A 20,507-nucleotide genomic window follows, 5' to 3' on the forward strand; every position below is an offset into this window, starting at 1 on the left:
GGTACTATTTGTTTTGTACAATATAGAAATATGTATATTATTACTCTGTTTTATAAAACTACTGCTTTTGTCATCTGTGTTTTGTAAAACAAAACTTCAACTGCAAAAGAAAAAGTGCGATTACGTCAGCTTCAAAAATACAATATACCATTGCAAGTAATAAACTCAACCTTCTTTAGTAATGTGATACAATATTTTTGAAGAGTACTTTGATCGTAAAACTACTCATGATTACTACAAGCATTATGTCCGTAGCGATAAAAAGTTCTTTACAATATAAGACGAGGTGTCTTATATTGTAAAGAACTTAATTACTTTAAATGAAGTAACCACACACTCAATTTCTTCATGATCATTTTTTTTACTTTAACAAAATTTGAAAGACTAATTACAAACTACATCCTAAGCTACTATTACTATCCAAACATTATTCACAATAATTCACACCTTCCTACCGATATCACACGGTTTGTCAAGCTTATTTCCACAAGCCTAACGTAGGCGTATGCCTTACGGATTTGCGCATCAGATATGCCAAGTTACACCTGTAAGCATTTCACTGATATTATCCAGATTATAAACTATTACAGATTGTAATTTATTGGCGTTTATTACTCTAAGAACACCTAAAGTTTTCTATAATAGTGTCATTGACCCCGCTAACATGTCTCGGAGACTTGATGTTCTATCAAGACTTTGGAGAGTACCTACTTTTTAGAATAAGCGCACCGACATCAAGCCGCCGACATTGTTTAGTCGGCGGGTTGGCGAATTAAGTGTGTAGGTTAAATTACAGCATAAACGAAAACGCATTCTTGTACATTATTAACAGTCGATGTTTGTGCATATACATACAAGAATCTAACTATAAAGATTCGGAAACTCTTAAACTACTTAACATCCTCCAACAAAATACGATCTACGTTCACTAGAAGAAAAAACAAGACATAATCCTACAAAAAAATATAAAATAAATATTCTAAACGCTTAATATGACATTTTCGGATCTTTAATAAAAAAAAATATAAAAGCATGGTTACTTTTACTGAAATTATGCAAAACTTACTTGAATAATTAAATCATCATTATTTTCTTCTAGTTAAAGATAACATCTCACTATGACTCATATATTTTACCATTGATGGTCGTTTCCATGAGCGTATATCTTAACTCGGACAGGTTTGAAATAGATCATAAATATTAAAACGACAAGACGGCTAATTGGCGAGAAGTAACTGCAAGTGGAAAGTCATATTTGAGAGAAATACTCGGTTTACGTGGTGAAGATTGTTTGAAAGAATCTAGCTAAATATTCATATAACTAGCTGACCCGCGCAACTTCGCTTGCGTCAAATAAGAGAATCATAATTTTCCCCGTTTTTGTAACATTTTTCACTGGTACTCTACTTCTATTAGTCGTAGCGTGATGATATATAGCCTTTAGCCTTCCTCGATAAATGGGCTATCTAACACTGATAGAATTTTCAAAAAATTTCAAATCGGACCAGTAGTTCCCGAGATTAGCACGTTCAAACAAACAAACAAACAAACTCTTCAGCTTTATAATATTAGTAAGTATAGATAAAGGACTATTAGTTGACCCGCGTTCACGCGACCACCTGTGTTCGACGTTTCAGCCTCTATTTTAGTTGTTTAGGGGAAACCGATCGTTTGATGTACTGTTTCAACTAATTAGAAAAAACTTGTCCTACCCCAAGACATAAATTATCACACTGCCAATTTTCTTTAAAATCGGTACAAAATTGTTATGTCTTTAAAGACGGACACACAAACACAGTTTCATAGTATCTATAACATCTAAAGATCAAAAACTTACTTGAATTTACAAACTAATCTATATTAAATTGTATTTAATTCAAATTCTTAAAAAGCATAGTCAGTACCAGTACAAAAATACAAAAACCGTCACAAAATCAAACAGTATCAGATACAAGTGGAATAGAACAATAAAAAGTGTTTTATACTAAAAAATTACAGGTTACTAAGCACTCTTTAACCCTTTAAATAATAAACTAATGCTATAATGGAATATCATCATTATTTTAAAAACTGCTATAAGCTTTTACAACAGGAAGGCAACTATTTCTTCACTCTATAACTTTTCCAAACATTCCCAGATAATTTGAAGCAATGTAATTAAACAATAAAATGATAATTATCTCGTATTATCAAATTATTTCACCATCAGTCAAACGCCACAAATGTACCGCGCACTCTAGTTACAACCCACATAAAACAATTATATCAATTCTAAAGCAATTTATCATAAAATTGCTTTATCGTCTCCAACAATTAAATAAAATTGGTCGCTATTCGGGTCAGTGAAGACATCAATTCATTAATAGTAGAAAATGATAGGGCTTTCGCCGCCCTAGGCGTCTCCAGTACACGGCGCCTCTCGGTCGAATGCACTCTAAATCTCCAACCTGCATAGACAAAACCCCTACGGTCTGATGCAGCCATTTCCCACCCCACCTGAGCCTCTATCCCTTTCTCTTCCCTACACTCTCTCACCTCTCTCGTTTACACCTCAAAATTACATTCGGCCGTTGTCGTTTGTGCTCGGATGCAATAGCCGGTGCGGCTCGCAGCTAAACATGATTTCAGCCAGTCGCTTACCGGCCGTCGGAGGAGGCCCATCGCTGCCGGCCGACGTTCCCGCGTCCGAAACATCGCACGGCATGTTTGTATAGGGATGTTTGTTCCCAGATAGTGCGCCCCACAAACCCTGAATGGAAGGATTTCTAGTGTTGTGAGACTAAGTGTGGACCTACACGAGTATTTAGTGAAAGTGTTGCGTCGTTTGATGGTCAGCCACGATGTTGCAATACGCACGCTAGACGGATGTGGCTAATGCAGTTAGATCTGTTTGATTGGCAAAAGTAAACATGTGTATGACAGACGTTATTAAAGCTGTGTTGCCGTCTGCCGACATCGCTTTAATGGAACGTGTATTACAAACGGTAACGGAAACGTGCAATGATTTAGTTTCAGAGAAATGTTATGACTTTAACGTTCACTGAAACATGACATTACCGGGGATGTACCGACGCTTGCAGAACATAAAACTTTACGACGATTAGTCTGTAAAGTGACTGAGATAATAAAGCGCCAATTCAATATTAGGGTAGGAAATGGTAGCTCAGTAGATGATGAGGAAACAATCGTGGAACTAATTGATTTAATTTATTTAAAAAACTATGTGGGCGGAATAAAAGATAACAATGATCGGGCAGTTTTGTGTTGAACAAGTAACAAAACAATTCATTATAACAATAGAGCATTGTTTGTGATTGAGTTTAAGCTTTTTTGTTAGGAAATGAGTTTTTTATTTGTGTGTGCGTGTTTAATATTTCAGTGGGCAGTTGAATAACGCACGGTTTAATGAAACAATCGGTGATTTACGCTCGATCAATGGGTTTCTAATTGGAAATCAGATGTAAAACATTCATTGAACAATCATTTGAGTATGAATGGAAGCTATTATGATTCTTAGCCGGCTATTTGCCCTAGTTTTTTAGACATCTTATTTTCGATAAAATTGCCTCCTATTCAAATTGGATATCACAAAAGGGGGTAAAAAAGAACTGAATACGAAGATACGAACTCATCAATAGAATTTCGACTATCAAATCTATTAAAAGTAAATGGGTTTGGAAATGACAATGAGATAGATTTAAAGCGTCTAAGATTAGAATTCAGAATAAAATAGTAAAAACGTAAGCTATAAACAAAATCAGTAAAGAGTCTCAAACAGATCTCACCCACGCATTTCGACCATCAAATTGACCATTTTATATTTACAGTTGTAAGTAATTGAGACAGGAAAAATCACAGACAGTTTTATTGTTAAATATAGTGTAAAGTTAACATTTGCAAACATTAAGTTCGAGTGTGATGAGATTTTGCATATATTGCGAATTTTAAAGGAAATATCTGGACGTGTAAGTATTTTTCAGTAATCATTTTAGTTCTTTATTGTATGCAGGTTCTACCTTTTTGTATTTATATTACTTTAATATAAATTCAACTACTTTAATAAAAAATCTATCCACTGGTTTCTCTACTATCAGTATTGTTTTTTAAAATGTGAATTAAATGTCATACTTTTTACTTCTACTTCTAATAATAGCACTCTTTTTTTTCAATGTTATATTGTTCCTTTGCTAAATTCATTTATGTATTGAAAGTGTGAACACGTAAATTTACGAGCAATAAATAACACATTATCCTAATTAGTACAGCAATAATGCCAGTAAATTAATTATGTTTGGATAGTACATTTTGAAACATGCTGTAGTTGAACTACTACTACGATTTTATTTTCACTTTTTTTTTGTGTATTAAAATACGCAAAAACGCATATTTTTTAGATTTCTATAAACAGACATACCAATTTTTTTCCATCTTTCGTATGAATTTGACTTTTTCAGTTTTGCAGAAAGTTATTTTAACTATTTTTTGCTAAGTAAATTTCCTGAAATAATGGAGTTATTTATGAGATCTAGCATTCGTCATATCAGAAGTACAGGTAGTCAAGTGTAGGTAGAAAAAAGGCTAGGCAGAAAATTAATTGATATAGAATAAAAAGTATTTTTTGCCTAATCGTATTGTGCAAGTGTTTAATAAATGTATTAAGTTAATTTGGATAATTATATACACGTTTATTTATCAAACCTATAAATCTGTCGTAAAATTGCTATAATATTCTCGAAATTTGTCTTCAACAAATTCACGGTATTTCGTATAGATATTGAACTTCTAATAAATTTACATTGAAAGGAAATAATTCGCCCCTAAACGGCAATTAGTGCGAGTTTTCGAATATTTACTGTCGGATACAATAAATATTGAGAGATACAAGTTCTGTATCGATAAATTTGATCGGAAAGTTTTTGGTACGTTTTCACTCGGAATATGAGTTTATGAGGCCATTTATACTTTGATATGTGTGGGTATTTTTTATATCGTTATATTTTATTTGCAGATTAATATTGATATAGGTATGTTTAAAATCCTTTGAAATATATGTTAACAAGGCAAATAATAATACAAAGATGATTATGAGGTTTGAAAATAAGAGTATTTTTTGTTTGTTTAAAGACATTTATTTTAGGAACAAGTTAATTATGATTGACCAGACGGTTTTTCTTTCTCTTATTGTATAATTTAGTAGGGATGCATAAGTACATAGCCGTTAATTGCATATACATATTAGAGTATATCTATAACAGTGGTTTAACATGAAAGAGAGACAGATAGACAAAATAAATTTACCTTTTATGTAAAAAAGACTTAACTAAAAATTACTTTAGTAAGCTATATTAAAATAGTTTTTTTAAGGTAATAAAGTTAGTCGTTATTCGCAATTAACCTTGGAATAAATTCGCCATATCCGTTTCCTGTGCTCTATATTCAAAAGAGCCGAACAGCGTTATCAAACACTCATTTGTAAATTGTTTGATGATCTCACTCCTTAATGTTGGTAAATATTTAAAGTAGACCTCTACTTTAAGTATTGGGTAAATTACTTACTTGAATTTGTATTTGCGATTGTATTGCAGGTGCTAAAGCTGTACTTAACAGCCAGAAGTGATATGAAAACACTGCCAGTTTTAGCCTACTAGCTTCTGATCGCGACTTCGTTCGCAAGAATAGATTTCCCAGGGTAAAAATCATTCCATGTGTTACTCCTGGTTTTAGGCTATCATTATATCACTATGTACGAAGAGGTAAAACGATGTACAGCATAGTTGTCAAATGAGATACGGTTATACTGTTTATACAGCCTTCTACCGTCGAGGCAGCCATAGCTAGTTGCGTTCACCGTTCGGTAAACAATCTGAGGGTTGAGCACACTTTGGCGCAGTCATACCTTAGATGGGTGACCGCATTGTAATATTTGAACTGGGCATTTCCGTGCTTCGGAGGGCACGTAAAACATCGGTCCCAGTTGTTGTCGACTAAGATAACAGTCTTTAGCCACATCAAAGGTCTTTGGCTTGAACAACTTTGTCACTAGGTTGACCACTAACCATACAATAAGCAGAACCGTCGGCCTATAACATTGCATATATAACGTTATCTCAAGCATACATACACATAACAGTATACAAAAGAGCTATCATTCAATTTCACCTTCTGCCTCCGTGTCGAACAACATACCTGGCCGAGTTCATTTGACTGATGCGTCACGATCGCAATGCTATTATAGACGTTTTGTTATACCGTTCGTGTATCAACGATCTATATTCAAGAGTGTGGCTTGGAAGTAATATTTTGTGAGGTATTTATGGACTTTTATGTAGATTTTTGAGGTGTGGGGAGTATGAGTGATGGTTGAATGAGACAGTATGGGTACAAGCAAACATGATTACTTTGATGATTAACACCTATATATGATGAGTAGGCTTAGTGGCTGTGGGATAGGATTTGTGGTCGCAGGTTCGAATTTTGCCCAATGCACTATAGACGTGAATCCATTCTTAAGACATTTCTTCGAGTTTCGCTAGAGAGGTAAATAGTAATATATTAAGTTAATTAACCTGACCTAATGCTAGTTTAGGACCTACTCCAGACGTAAGTGTCCAATGACCGACTGACTATCTCCTCTTGCGTTTACTATGCCACGAATCGAGTAGTTGCCCTTCTTCAGTAGCTGTTTAAAAAACAATATAATAGAAATAACATAACATAATAACATTTGCGGGTCTATCGTGTCGGTGCATGGCACGGGACTGACAGATTTGGAAGGAAAGAGGGGAGGCCTTTCCCCACCAGTGGGACACATAAAGGGCTATAAAAAACATAATAACGCCTTTTCCCATAGGGGTAGGCAGAGACCAAAGAACGCAATAATAAAATAAAACTTAAAAAATGTTTCAAGATGTTACCTTTTTGATGTATCTAATATGCTGATACTATAAAGCGGGAAACTTCCTTATTTGTTTGGGATTTGCAAAAGAACGGCTTATCCCTTGAAACCTTTACGATGGGATTTAATTTCGTATAAATCGGATATTATATCAGTTTTATGTGTGCTTAGTTTTACCCCTGATGTGAAGAAGAAAATAATTTCTTCTTAAAGCTTTGTTCTTTAGTTTCTTTTCATAGACGTTTTTCTAGTGGTCTTTATTTTTGCGCATGAGCTTTAAATCAAAGTGGTTATAAAACTTTTGAAAAATTATTACAAAAATGGTTTTTAATATTTAGCTTGCTACATCCTCATTTCCTAGTAACAACTCAAAAAAAGTTAACAAATTCAAACCTAGGTGTTCAGAGCCAAGGATTAGATTTTGGTAGATAGATCACTGTTAGTAGTGGCAGATGTCATTTTAAACGATTTCTTTCATAATATCTTCGGAGCGTAATTGTCCATGCAAGTTAATTAGATTTGCTCTGTAACGCAGTTTCTACAAATTCCCTTGTCATTAAGTCAGCAATAAAAAACGTAGATAAATCCAAGCCGAAATCATCTTGTCTCTAACTACCGCAGTTAAGAAAAATATCAAAAAATAAATAAAAATAAATTTAACCCATTACTGTCCCACTGCTGGGCAAGGGTCTCCTCCCGTAATAAGGGAGGGGTTAGGCCTTGAGTCCACCACCCTGGCTAAATGCGGGTTGGGGACTTTGCATTCCCTCAATAAATGTATTAAACAAATTTTAGGCATGCAAGGTTTCATCACGATGATTAAATATCAAAGCAAGGAAAAAAATCTAGCTGTACAGATACGTAGTAATTCACATTAGGTCTCCTATAAACTAAGTAAAGCAGGTCTGGCTTCAGTAGCTTTCTCCTCACGGTCGGTTTATGCATGCATATTTAAGAACCTGCATACTGACCCGTTTCTGTTGATTTATTATTGATTTTGTATATTTGTGTATGGTAATTGAGTATTTTCTATTTATGCTTAGAATAAGAAATCTTGGTAATTAAAATTCTTTATAGACGTAACTAATTGAGTGTACAGTCTAAATCTATACTAATATTATAAAGCTGAAGAGTTTGTTTGTTTGTTTTGACGCGCTAATCTCAGAAACTACTAGTCCGATTTGAAGAATTCAATATTAGATAGCCCATTTATCGAGGAAAGTTATAGGCTATATATCATCACGCTACGACCAATAGGAGCAGAATACCAGTAAAAAAATGTTTCAAAAACGGGGAAAATTTAGACCCATTCTCTTATGTGACGCAAGCGAAGCGCGGGTCAGCTAGAAATTTATAAAAAGGCTTTTTTATATTGCATGCTGCTTACCTACTTCTCGATCTATCTAAACTATACAAGAATAGGCATAACTCGAAGAGCTAGTTTCACGACTTAGTAATTGTAGTGAAAACAAATGTATACACATTTGACAATATTCCACTAAAAAAACTAATCTGGGTTAGGCTTTTAAAATTTTAAAGCTATGTGAAGCAAAATTGATAAGACATTTTAGTAGATTCTCATTAACATCAAAAAAATTCTGTTTGTTAAGCCTCCAACAAAATATTTACTACATCACTTACTTCACAGAATACAAACTTAAGGCAATACAGGCAATTACCACCTCAGTGTTATTTGTTTCACCGCTAAAGTCTCTCGATGGCGGATGCGTATTGTAACCGCACTCAAGCTGCGGTCTGTCAAGTTTGCAGTCATCGACACGTCATCGATGTGGTGAAACAATTCTGTCAATCACTGAGATGGTGTTTACTTTGTTGTTTTCTTTTGATCTTTTATGTACATACTATGGATAATAGAGGTGATAATTCACCTCTGAAAATAATGTTGAATTACATGATTAACAAAGGCAAAAATAATAATGCACAATGCAACTATTAAGACTTACTTTTGAATGCAAGTTTTGCTATTTGAGAGGTTAAACATAATTAAGACAGTGGCTATACTGCAACTCCAAATTGATATCACGTTAAAGGACTTGCTTGTAACATTAGATTTCTACAACGGCCTACGTGGCAACGTGATTAAGGTGGTCGCTACAACCAGTGCGTCGGGAGGTCGTGGTTTTGGTTCGCACATGGATCAAATAGTTGTAATTTGTATCCGTCGCTTGTATGTTCGTTAAAGTCCCCGCGACGCAAAAGCAGTTCTTAGTTCGGGTGTTGTCTTCAATAAAATAAAAAATAAAAAAACAATTTATCATTAATTTGAAATCAATTGAGCTCGTTGCTTACTCATTCACTTAACACAATATTTACTAAACCTAGATTCATTCACAAACTCAGCATTCAGAATTCACTTTGACTGAAAATAGAAACTAAAGATAAATAAGCAATCAGACAGTTCGAACCGCATTCCTAATTACTTTCAGTTCAAAACTAACATCAAACGCATTTCTCAAATATCTGCTGAAATAAATACGCTTTCAAGTTTATTTTCAGTATTTTATTTTACTTCAAAATCATTGGATGTTTCACAAGCATTGAATATAGAAGCTACAGGTGCTTCTAAATCTGACCCTAAAAAGAATTCTTTAATATTTTCATTCAGGGCCACTCGAGTATAAATAATAGATCGGCCGTATTGAGATGAAACAGTGTCTGTGGTTTTTCGTAAAAAAATGAATGGTATATCGGTTTCTTTTCATTTAAGATCATTAGAGTTCGGGAGATGAAAAATGGAGAATAAATATGAAATCCTTTCATTGTGCCCATCGAAGTATCTTTTCTTTGGCGTGTTTTATTCTTATTTATGTATTTTTATATTGAAAAGCTTGAATTTGTGATTTCAGCTTTCCAATAAGATGAAATGCTGTTTGTTTCATACCGTCTTGCTTCTTTTAAAGTGCTTAGGCAGTTATCATTGTAAATATTTTCAAATGATTTTTTTGCATGTTTTAAGAAACTGCTGTTGTTAAACTATATTTTAGTTAGGAGCATGAGGAGATAAATCCTGGACTAGAATACTACTTTTTTTTTTCAAACCTTGAATACGATCGAAAGTTCGATTCTCTACCACTATCGATCGTATTGTATCGACAACCGGCTAGCTCTCGATAGCTATCTCTCGATATTTTTTATATGACAATCTAATCAACGCCCGTAGCGGAGACTATAAGAACTATTTTGGCAGTACATATGTGACACAGCTTCGGCTGACATAGACGTCAGGACAATGTTTGAAAATTGTAGCAAATTTTATGTCAATAAAACATTTTTGATTTTGATTTTAAATGTTAAACTTTCGATACTCGACAGCACCGTCTATAGAGAATCGCTCTGAAGGATGTTTGAAATAATTTAATCTTTTAAACGTGTCTAGCCAATGTTAATATTAAAAATGTACAAAACATTATTTCAGTCGCTCTCGGCGATTTTAAAGTTTCAATCCATTTAAGCGTCGACCAACTTTATTGGCTTAGTCTTTGAGAGATAGTAATAAAATACGAGCATAACCGCAATTTTTGAAGTATGTTTTCAAACTATTTTAATATTTAAACTGTCAATGAACTTTTAAATATGAATATTCTAATTTGCAATATATTGAAAATTTTGAAACTGAATACTTATTTAAAAACTTTCTGTGAAATAGTTAAAATATCTTTCTTTATTTCTATATAGCCTAGGCTTTATGAAGAAATACCTTGGAAGTCTGAACCTTAAAATATTTTCGTTCTATGTGAGATCTAACTTTGCGGCTTGGTCAGAAGTGTAAACGTCTGCTGGCCATAAAGTCTCGGGTTCTATTCCGTAGTCGGACAAAAGTGCTATCCGATTTTTTTTACCTTTTAATTAGTGACCAGTGACTGGTATGCAGCAATAGGCTGGCCCTCTATTACATGGGACCATCATTGTTAGTGGGGAAACGGACTACAACCCAATATTTTTGCACGCAGTCATAACAGCGAGGAGACCATCGCACCACGGCTTGTGTTAAAATCCTTAATGACATCATTGTACACAAATGATAATCCCACTCTACTTCTATCAAAAAGTAATCTAAAAAGCGATACATCACTATCGGCTTACAAATAATCATCTCACCGGCTCAGAAATAAATAACTCGAAGTTATTCAAAACGTGTCCTTACATTTATCCTAACCGGGAGATCTTGCACGACTCACTGACAGCCAGCTCCTTATAAATCTTATGCGGGGCATTTTAACTTGGTAATAGTCGTGAACTAGGCTCAAAGATTCATCAAAGGTTGAGATTTTTTTGTTTACAGTAAACCTGTAGTTTTAAATATTCTGAAATTGCTATACAGTCTTTTAGGTGCCTGTTTCTTTGAATACTATAGTAAGAATTACAGTTTATCGTATATTTTTTTAACGACCTTAATTACTTTCAGGTCTTGGAACACTTGTTTCTAGACAGTAGTAAAAACAGTATTAGCCACTCAATGCCAAGCTGGGAAAAGAAAGGTACATAGAAACATTTTTTTAACAGAATTACGCTGTATATCTTAATAGGTGAAAATAAACAGATGAACACATAAATTAAACATTTTTGCTCTACCTCTACCTACTCTTACTCAAACAATATGAAGACAAATAAACCCTTGAATAAACATAGGTCCAAACACCATTTTTTTCAAAAACTAGTCTACAAATCAGTAGCATACATACATACATACAAAAACCTAAACCTATCAGACAAATGTACCGTAAGCTAAGTTCCTGAGTCGATAAACCGGCGACATGCCATCTGCTTTGAATAGATGGCGTTGGGATAATGAGAGGTAACGAGAATAGTCATTAGCTAAACTTAATGTATTTGTAACAGTATACGAAGATGTTAGTTCTATTTAGATATTGAGTGAATGGTGTTGAAAATGACGTTTTTTACTCGACTGTACGAGACGAAGGAGAGTCATGACTGGTTTAAAGTAAAGTTAAAATAAATTTTTGGGCGCCTTAAAAAGAGTTGACACCTTTTTATCTTATACCAAAACGACCGAAAACTCTACTAGTCGTCTGCCTGAAAAAGTTTTAGGGAAAGTTATTAATAGAGTATTAAAAAACTTAAAATTATATTTTTTATTGCGTCCAATATCAAAGCATATCGTTTATTTCGTAATATTTATCACCACAAACCAAACACTCGATATTGAGTTAAAATATATTCAAGTAGTAAAAAAGTATATTTACTTTATCTCGAACAAGGGCTTACGAAGTAGTGGCACTGTCAATATTTTTAGCAGTCCTTTTGAATCAACTCAGTAGATTACTATCCATTGGACTACAAGCTTACAATAAACACGATCTTTTAAATAGTAATGTCAGTTGTTTGGCATTTCACTCTATTTGCCTCCTCAGTAAAATAATTCAATTTAGAACTCAGTAATGGATAGGACCTAATCCTCAAATTAAATTAAAAAGCTCTCCCATTTCCCACAATAATCCTAATTTGATTCGTAATGCCCAAACGTTTTATACAACCCGTCCTTTTTAATCCAATTCCCTACAGAAATATAACTCTGATATTACTGGAAGTTAGTTTTTGTCTCTTTTAATGCTATTTTATTACTCAGTTCATTACTACAGTAGCGCAATTATCTACAATCGGAACCGACTAACCGAGAGTATGACATTCAAAATGTACTGCTAGAATAGTTTCTACGACGTCCGCTAGAGGCGCTGATCGGATACAAAACTATTGATACCTAGCTAGTCGGTTGTCGATACTCAATAGTAGTAGAGAACCTGGGCTACAGTTGATGACACATTACGCGAAGTCAGTCGCAGGCAAGGTTCTCGGGTTTGTTTCCTGAATTGAAGAAGATTTTATTGGTCTTTTCTATTTTAGGTGCCCGATATGTGGTAATAGACTCGCCCTCTATCACACGGGACTAACATTTTTAAAGGCAAAACGTAAAAAAATATTATACACTTCTGCCTGCACCTTCATGTACAACAGGCGTGATATTATGTATGTTTGTATGTATGTAGTTATATGTTTTTGCTATGTATATGAACGGAACTTTAGAACTTCACTGTCACGATAAAATAACGACATGGCATCGCCATTTAAACCGATAGCACTTTGACAGGGTTGTCAATTATACAATTACAGCCAATTATACCTCATGGAACCTTTAAAGTTATAGCGGTTATTTACGCCAACTTCAGTTTTTAAAAGGAAAATACATTCAAGACAATTTTTTCCTGTCTTGGCAATCATATAACGATTATTTATTAAAATAACAATTCAAATTCAATAATAAGAGATGCCATTCGTGGTGCAGTGCTTAAAGTGGTTGCAACAACTTATTCGTCAAGAATAGTTCGATAACGGCTTCGTTTATCTTCTGTTTTATCAAATTTATTATACAAGCTATAAAACTATAACAATACATTAAAAATATATCCACTTTTTATAGTAAAAAATTTAAGCCTCAATTTCTCTTTGCTTCTCATCCTTGATCCCTTCCTCCCACACGATCTAGCGGCTCTAAGATTTGCTCGTCCAGGATAATGATGCGAGCGTTGAATGAGGCCGGCCAGTCATTAGGAAGATTTAACTCGTGATTAGCGAAGCTTGGACGGTAATGCTAGAACAGGACAATTTAAACTAGTTTAGTTGCAAGATACTGATTAGTTTGACGCCATTGTTGGCAGTTTGGCGAATGGGAACTGAGTGGATTGGTACTTTTGATTCGAATTTAGTTTAGTTTATTACATAAAAAACGAGTTTATTCTTTTCTTTTATCTTAGTTCGGTACTACATTTTTTTTTCTAGAAAAATGTGTTGTATAGAGAGTTTAAAAAGCTGATGTTTACAACGGACTGTTTTGTTTAACTAGAAATGACATAAGTCTAAGATAAATATCAGTTTTCTAAAGCATAGTTGATTTTTTCTGTAGAATGTGATTGATATCTTGCATGCAAATGTGGCATATTAATTATTCTCTAGTTAAAGTATAGTTTAATCTTCATCTGGTTTTGAATGTGTAAACTTTATTTCTTAGGTACTATAAAATAGTCAATCAAAATTTGATATCAAGTTCCAAACATGTCAAGTACATATTCTTTCTCAAACGAACGAACTTAAATTCGCACGGTCACTTTATAAAATAAACCAGTTTACAGTACAATTATTATGACTTGTTTATATTGTTGCTACTTATAATATTGTATAGGAAACTGGATATATTACACATAATAATAACTCCATATTGAAAGGGCCACGTGTTCATATACCCTATACCCTATTGAATACAGAAACCGCCCCTAATAATAACTCTGTATGACACAGCTGAAGGGGTTGACGAGAATATTGGCAATGTCAAAATTTAAATTCAGAGGGGAAACATCAAGTCACTTGCAGTTATATCGTGTACGGCCTCGCTCGCATATGAGTAAGAAGAAATTAAAGTTGACTTTTGTCTAAAATTTTTTTCGTAATTATTATTTGTACTTATTTTATTAAGCACATCTTTGCACTAAGAAATAATCTTATTCAGTAGGGATTTTGGACCCACAAACAATGAAATCAAATGTCAATTAAACCTGAAAAAACTTATATCGCAATATATAAAAATGTATCCAAAAATGTTAATGGTACTTAAATGTTATTACAGTAATTGCAAAAACAAATATAAAATTTGAAAATATTTTCAAATAACATTTAATATCTATCCCGTTGACGATGACGGCAAACTCAGATAATTAAATTACCCGTCATAATAAATCATACGATGTATTACAAAATTCCAGTGAAACACCAAAATTAATTACACCTAATTTTAAAAGTGACATGACAGAACTCACTTCACAAAATCATAACAATAAAACAAGCAAACAAACTTCGTAATTAATAAGGCAAACTGATAATTTAGTAGGAATTGTAAAATTTTCTACTAATATTACAAATGCGAAAGTTTGTCAGGATGGATGTATGTATGTTTGTTACTCTTTCACGTTAAAAGTACTGAACGGATTTGAATCAAGTCTGGTGCATAGATAGTTTATAACATAGATTAACACAAAGGATTCATTTTCCCTCCGGGAGATCTTTACCTCGATTCTCTACTACTATCGACTACCGACAACCGGTTAGCTATCGAAATTTTGACATTTAAAATGTACTGCCAAAAAAGTTTCTACGGCGCCCGTCAGAGGCGCTGATCAGATTTTCATACAAAATTTCTCGATGACAGGTCGGATGTCGGTAGTCGATAGTAATAGAGAATTGAGCTTCTGTTCTCGCGAATGAAGTCGTAAGAGAAAGCTAGTAATTTTCATGCGAAAGTTTGTGGGGATGGATGTATGTATGATGTATGTACGTTTTTTACTCTTTTATGAAAAAACTATTGTACAGATTTAAATTAAATTTTATTTACGGATAGTTTATAACCTACATTAACGCATAGGTTAGTCTTTACAACAAGATTTTTTTCACGCGGACGAAGTCGCGGGCAGGAGCTAGCTAATAATATTCGTGTAAAGTTCGCAAAGGGAACTGATGTTGAGAGTAAAGTTAACTTGACGCGTGTATGATTAGGAACCTTGAACGGAGCCTGAAAACTTGGGCTTTCAAAGATAAGTAAAGTATCTTCGTACTCGAGGGAGATGAGTAATGAATGACAGAATGGAGCGAGCTGTTCGGTGAAGATATTGGAAAGTATGTGTGCTTATTTATTGGAGAATCGAATGGTGAATTTGTATAAGCTGTTGGCTTGTTCGTATAAGTACTAGACATTAAAAAAAGTGAAACAGTTTCAAGAATTACGGATTAGTGTCTAAATGATAAAGTGTTATGAGTCACTACATGAGTTGTTCGTTGTTAATTGATATTTATTTAGAAATGGTAAAATCGGCCATTAGTGCCATATACGCTAAAAATATCACTTTTATTATAACTACGCAGAAAGCAATTATATATTAAAATCTACCAGAATAATAATACTTATAGATCAATAACAGAACACGAATCAAACAATATTCTAGAACATAACCTTTAATCGTAAATTAGCCGAATAATCAAAGGAAATTTCATATTTGGATTTTTCAAGCAAAAAAAGCAATAATTAAACTGATTGCCATTTAAAGATGAACCAACATAGTACATAGTTCTTATAAGTTACAACTAAGTAATCAAACATCTTTATCAACTTTTATTCAGAACAGCGACTCAGCTCAAACGTTTGGTATATTCCCGTTGTCCACCCCCTGCTTGTCCACCCCGGGTGGACAGTGACACAAATCTTTTAAAAAATTCTCGGTGTCCACCCCTGGGGGACAGTGAGAATTAATTTTAAATTATTCCCGCTGGCCACCCCGGGTGGACAAAGACACTAGTTCCATATTACTTCTCTCGATGTTCACCGCAGGTGGACAAAGCCACTGCTTAAATAAACATTCTCAATGTCCACGCTTGATGGAATTGGGTGTAAAAAAATAATTAAGTAGGTATATAGTTTAATCATATTATCAACATCTTTTACTTTTGCAATCTACACAAATAATTATCACAATAGGTATTAATCAAAGTCACAGAAAAATCTTTACATCCTCATCTTTTCTAGAAATAAATCAATATTGAAGTCCCCATTGACAAGTCCTATTCGCATGTCGTGAATAAAATGATCACTAAATATATTTTTTTACGTTTATTGTTATAACTAATACCTTGGTTTAATAAGTGCCGCAACTTAGGGTCAATCAACATTATATGGGAAAACACACCATAGATAGTGTACCTACTTCTATTTACCCTAGAGATGTTGATAATATGATTAAACTATGTACCTACTTAATTAATTTTGTTATAATTATTTACACCCAATTCCAGCAAGCGTGGACATTGAGAATGTTTATTTAAGCAGTGGCTTTGTCCACCTGCGGTGAACATCGAGAGAAGTAATATGGAACTAGTGTCTTTGTCCACCCGGGGTGGCCAGCGGGAATAATTTAAAATTAATTCTCACTGTCCCCCAGGGGTGGACACCGAGAACTTTTTAAAAGATTTGTGTCACTGTCCACCCGGGGTGGACAAGCAGGGGGTGGACAACGGGAATATACCAAACGTTTTCATATATCCCGAAGATGGACGAGTAATTTCCGAGTTTGAAACTTTCAAACGACGTTACTTAAAAGTTTCCATCATATTTAATGAATCAGCATCGAGAGTTATACTTTCTTTTTTAATTTTGAAGGTTTATGTCTCTCGATGGACTTAGTTCTTTTGTGAGTTTATTAAATATTGATGCAACGGTTTTTGTGAATTTGAGTTCATTTGCAGGCTGCCATGTATGTCGGTGGTCATTTATTAATACACGAACTGCTTTTTGTCTAAACTTTGCTGGTTATGATTCATTTTGGAATCAGTTTTGCTTTTTGTTGCGTATATTGTATCATGCATATTACTATAATGAGAAATTTTATTCCATTATCTGTACACTTATGTTTTATATTCATATGTAGCTTTCATAGAAACATGCTATACCTTTAGGTAAAAGTTAATGTATGCACGCCGCCACAAGCGGCCGTGAGGATACACGTGGCGGTTTAGTGGGTATGCCCGCCCTTCTGGCGGGAGAGCCCCACATAACCCTGCACTCAACCCAGTGTGCAGGTGTATGCATAAAACATTAGCCACGTTAAAAAAAAAAAAAGGTAAAAGTTAATGTATAGTGCTACAAAGGTAGGTAGAGAACAGAAAACTAGCTTAAGACATTATTTAACAGACTAAAATTTAATTTGAAAATACAATGGCATTTCTTTCAGAAAAGCTGTCTCCAAAAACAAATGTGTCATGAAAATTCTTTACCAAAAATGACTCTTCAAAATATTTCAGTCACTCAAATTGAAATATCAATTTGAGGTCTCACAATCCGATTGGAATCGTCGGCTTAGCGCACATTCTCACAGAGATATCAAAGGCTCATGGACACTAGAACTGTCATGAAGTGATCGACTGAAGCTTAGTGGTCGTTTAGACAGATCCTTAGATTGGTAGAAGTTTTAATACGTTTCTGTTCAACTTTCGATGCGCTTATACCAACTCACCATGTAGACGATCTGTGGGTTAAGCAACCTTTACGCGGTCGTTCTATTGATGGGTGACCGCATGATTGAGCGTTGAGCGTCTGCGTGTTTTGGAGGGAAAGTTAAAAAGTTGATCCTTTTATTGAAAATTAAGATGGCAATCGTAACTTTTAAACTCTCGCGTTGCATGTTTAATGTATAATAGAATACGGGAATTAACGCGAACACGCATTTTACCTTAAAATGCCTAACGTTTCGGCGCAGGTTGCACTCGTCGTGGTCCCAGGCACGACGAGTGCAACCTGCGCCGAAACGTTAGGCATTTTAAGGTAAAATGCGTGTTCGCGTTAATTCCCGTATTCTATTATACATTAATTAAGATGGCAGTCGTTGAGACATGTCAAAGGCTTAGGGGCGGCTTTACCATTAACCTTACGATAAAATAAGATTTAATAAAAATATCGACTTGATATTTTTAACATTAAGACATTTAGTTAAAGGATATTACCGTAGGTACCGGATTTATAACTTATAATAAACTTTTAAATATTTGCACAGGAAACGTAATACTTATGTTGAAAATATTACTCAATTATTTGCAACTAGCAATTACTTTACTCAAGCACTGTACAAGACTGATGAAATGTGTTAAATCTAATGAAGAATGTAGATTTTTCTGTTATGCAACAAATACTTAATATTTTCTAATACCAACATAAAAATTTTAAATTACTCCAAGTAAAACCTATTTTAATATTGAAATTCTCGAAGTAATGTTTGAGCAATTAAAAACACACTTAAGATAAATATAAGCAAGTCCAAATTCTCCCCAAATAATAATATTACCTATGATTGCGTTTTTTTTACCGCGTGTGCTCTTCATTGATTCTTTTCATCCAGTTCAAACTTTTTCTTTCAAAACCACTGCTCAATGGACACCATTCAGGAGGTTTACCCAAAGATTTGTGTGTAAAATGTTTCAATATAGAGTGAGATCACTTGCAAGTCTTGCGGTGTCGTGATAGCGAAAGTTTTTTAATAAAATATGTACTGAAGGAAGAAGTGTCGTTTATATTTTATGATGTCATCTTGGTTTTATTATTCGCAATTTGTGTACCTCGTATTTTTTGGGGGTTTGTTTTAATTTAGTTTTTTCTTCTGTGACGTAGAGGATCGATGGTGTAGTGGTAAAGGTGGAACTTTGATTTTTGAACTATTCATTGAATAAAATCTAGTTCAAGTTCGACATTTATGTTTTAGTGTATGTAATAATTTATGTTGTAGTGTATGTAATGAAGTATGTAAATGCTACCGTACCGATTTCAAAATCTCATAAATTAATCAGACCGTTCTCAAAATGAGAAGAGGAAAGGACGAATTTATATTGCAATTTTCTCGGAGTGAGACAAACATCATTTCAGTCAATACTTGCTATAAATAATTTTATACTATTGTTTGTAAAATTTTGTAGAATTTATTCTTAAAGCGGTCGTCTATTTCAAAATAGAATAAAGATAGGAAATAAAGTACAAGAATCAGCTGCAAAAGGAAACAACTGTCTATTTACTCGACTGCGATAAGAAGGTTTGTCATTGATATCTCTATTTAAACAGTAAGTTTGCATTGTGTAATGAGTTTAATGACCTCTCATAGTCCCCTTTATTTGCTCCTTTTATATTACTTGCTGAGTAAACATAGTTGACGTCTGATTGCATTCATATTTACTATTTTAAGGGTAGATCAAATAGTACTTGCAAGTTAGTAACTATAGCTTTGCCATGAAATGTTCGGAATCGAAAAATAAACATGCAACGCAAAGGTTAAAAAGTCATGATCGAAATATTTTAGCAGAATAATTCTTCAACTGACACTATTTAAGCCTTCTAAATGATAATTTCATCAACTAAATGCAACATTCCGGATTCTCAAAATGTAAGTGATATAACAATAGCACCAATATTTTAAGTCGCGCTACATAAATAATAATCAAGGATTTAGTTGGTCCATTTCAATTTCATAATCTAACTTTATCCCTACTATTAACTGCATTGTAAATCAATATATAATATATCGTTCATTTACGACCATAATTGCTTACAGTTGCGTCAGTATTTCTCTTTAAAATTGTTTATTACGGTCATAATTTAATCAGGATTGAAATATAATACGGTGGAAATTTTGAATAGAGGCACAAAGCAATAAAGATTGCTTTACGACAAATTTTGTACAATATTTGTATCATAAATCACATCTATGATCTGTTTTTGTGATGTTGTTCAACGGAAGTCTGATCTGTAGACAGTGGCTGCTTCAGCTTCGTCGTGTGACATAAAAATAACTCAGTAATCGTTAAAATGTCTCTGAGTTTCGGCGATAAAAACTTTTCTTGCCGTTTTAATTTTATGATGCAAGTTTAGATGATTGTTTATAATAAAACGTAATGGAGTTTGATGGTCCTTTGATTTTGATTGTAATTGTAAAATGTTTGAAATGAGTCGCAACAATATAACAATAGTAGAATAAGTCACTTAGTGAATTCTATAGGA

At 33.7% G+C, this 20,507-nt stretch overlaps 1 protein-coding gene across 2 annotated transcripts in view; it reads left to right on the top strand.

The window, feature by feature from the left end:
* The first annotated feature begins 2,594 nt into the window (after nt 1-2,594).
* Nucleotides 2,595-20,507, top strand: part of pxb (putative Hedgehog signaling attenuator pxb) — a 196,122-nt gene continuing 178,209 nt past the window's right edge. The window contains exons 1-2 of one of the 2 annotated variants that reach the window (XM_076126804.1): nt 2,595-2,984; nt 3,828-3,965. The gene's annotated coding sequence lies outside the window, so the exon portion shown is untranslated. The remainder of the gene's footprint in view (nt 2,985-3,827; nt 3,966-20,507) is intronic. The other variant, XM_076126805.1, reaches the window with a different exon arrangement.

Source organism: Anticarsia gemmatalis, chromosome 19 (assembly GCF_050436995.1).
Source record: "Anticarsia gemmatalis isolate Benzon Research Colony breed Stoneville strain chromosome 19, ilAntGemm2 primary, whole genome shotgun sequence".
Lineage (NCBI taxonomy): Eukaryota > Metazoa > Arthropoda > Insecta > Lepidoptera > Erebidae > Anticarsia > Anticarsia gemmatalis.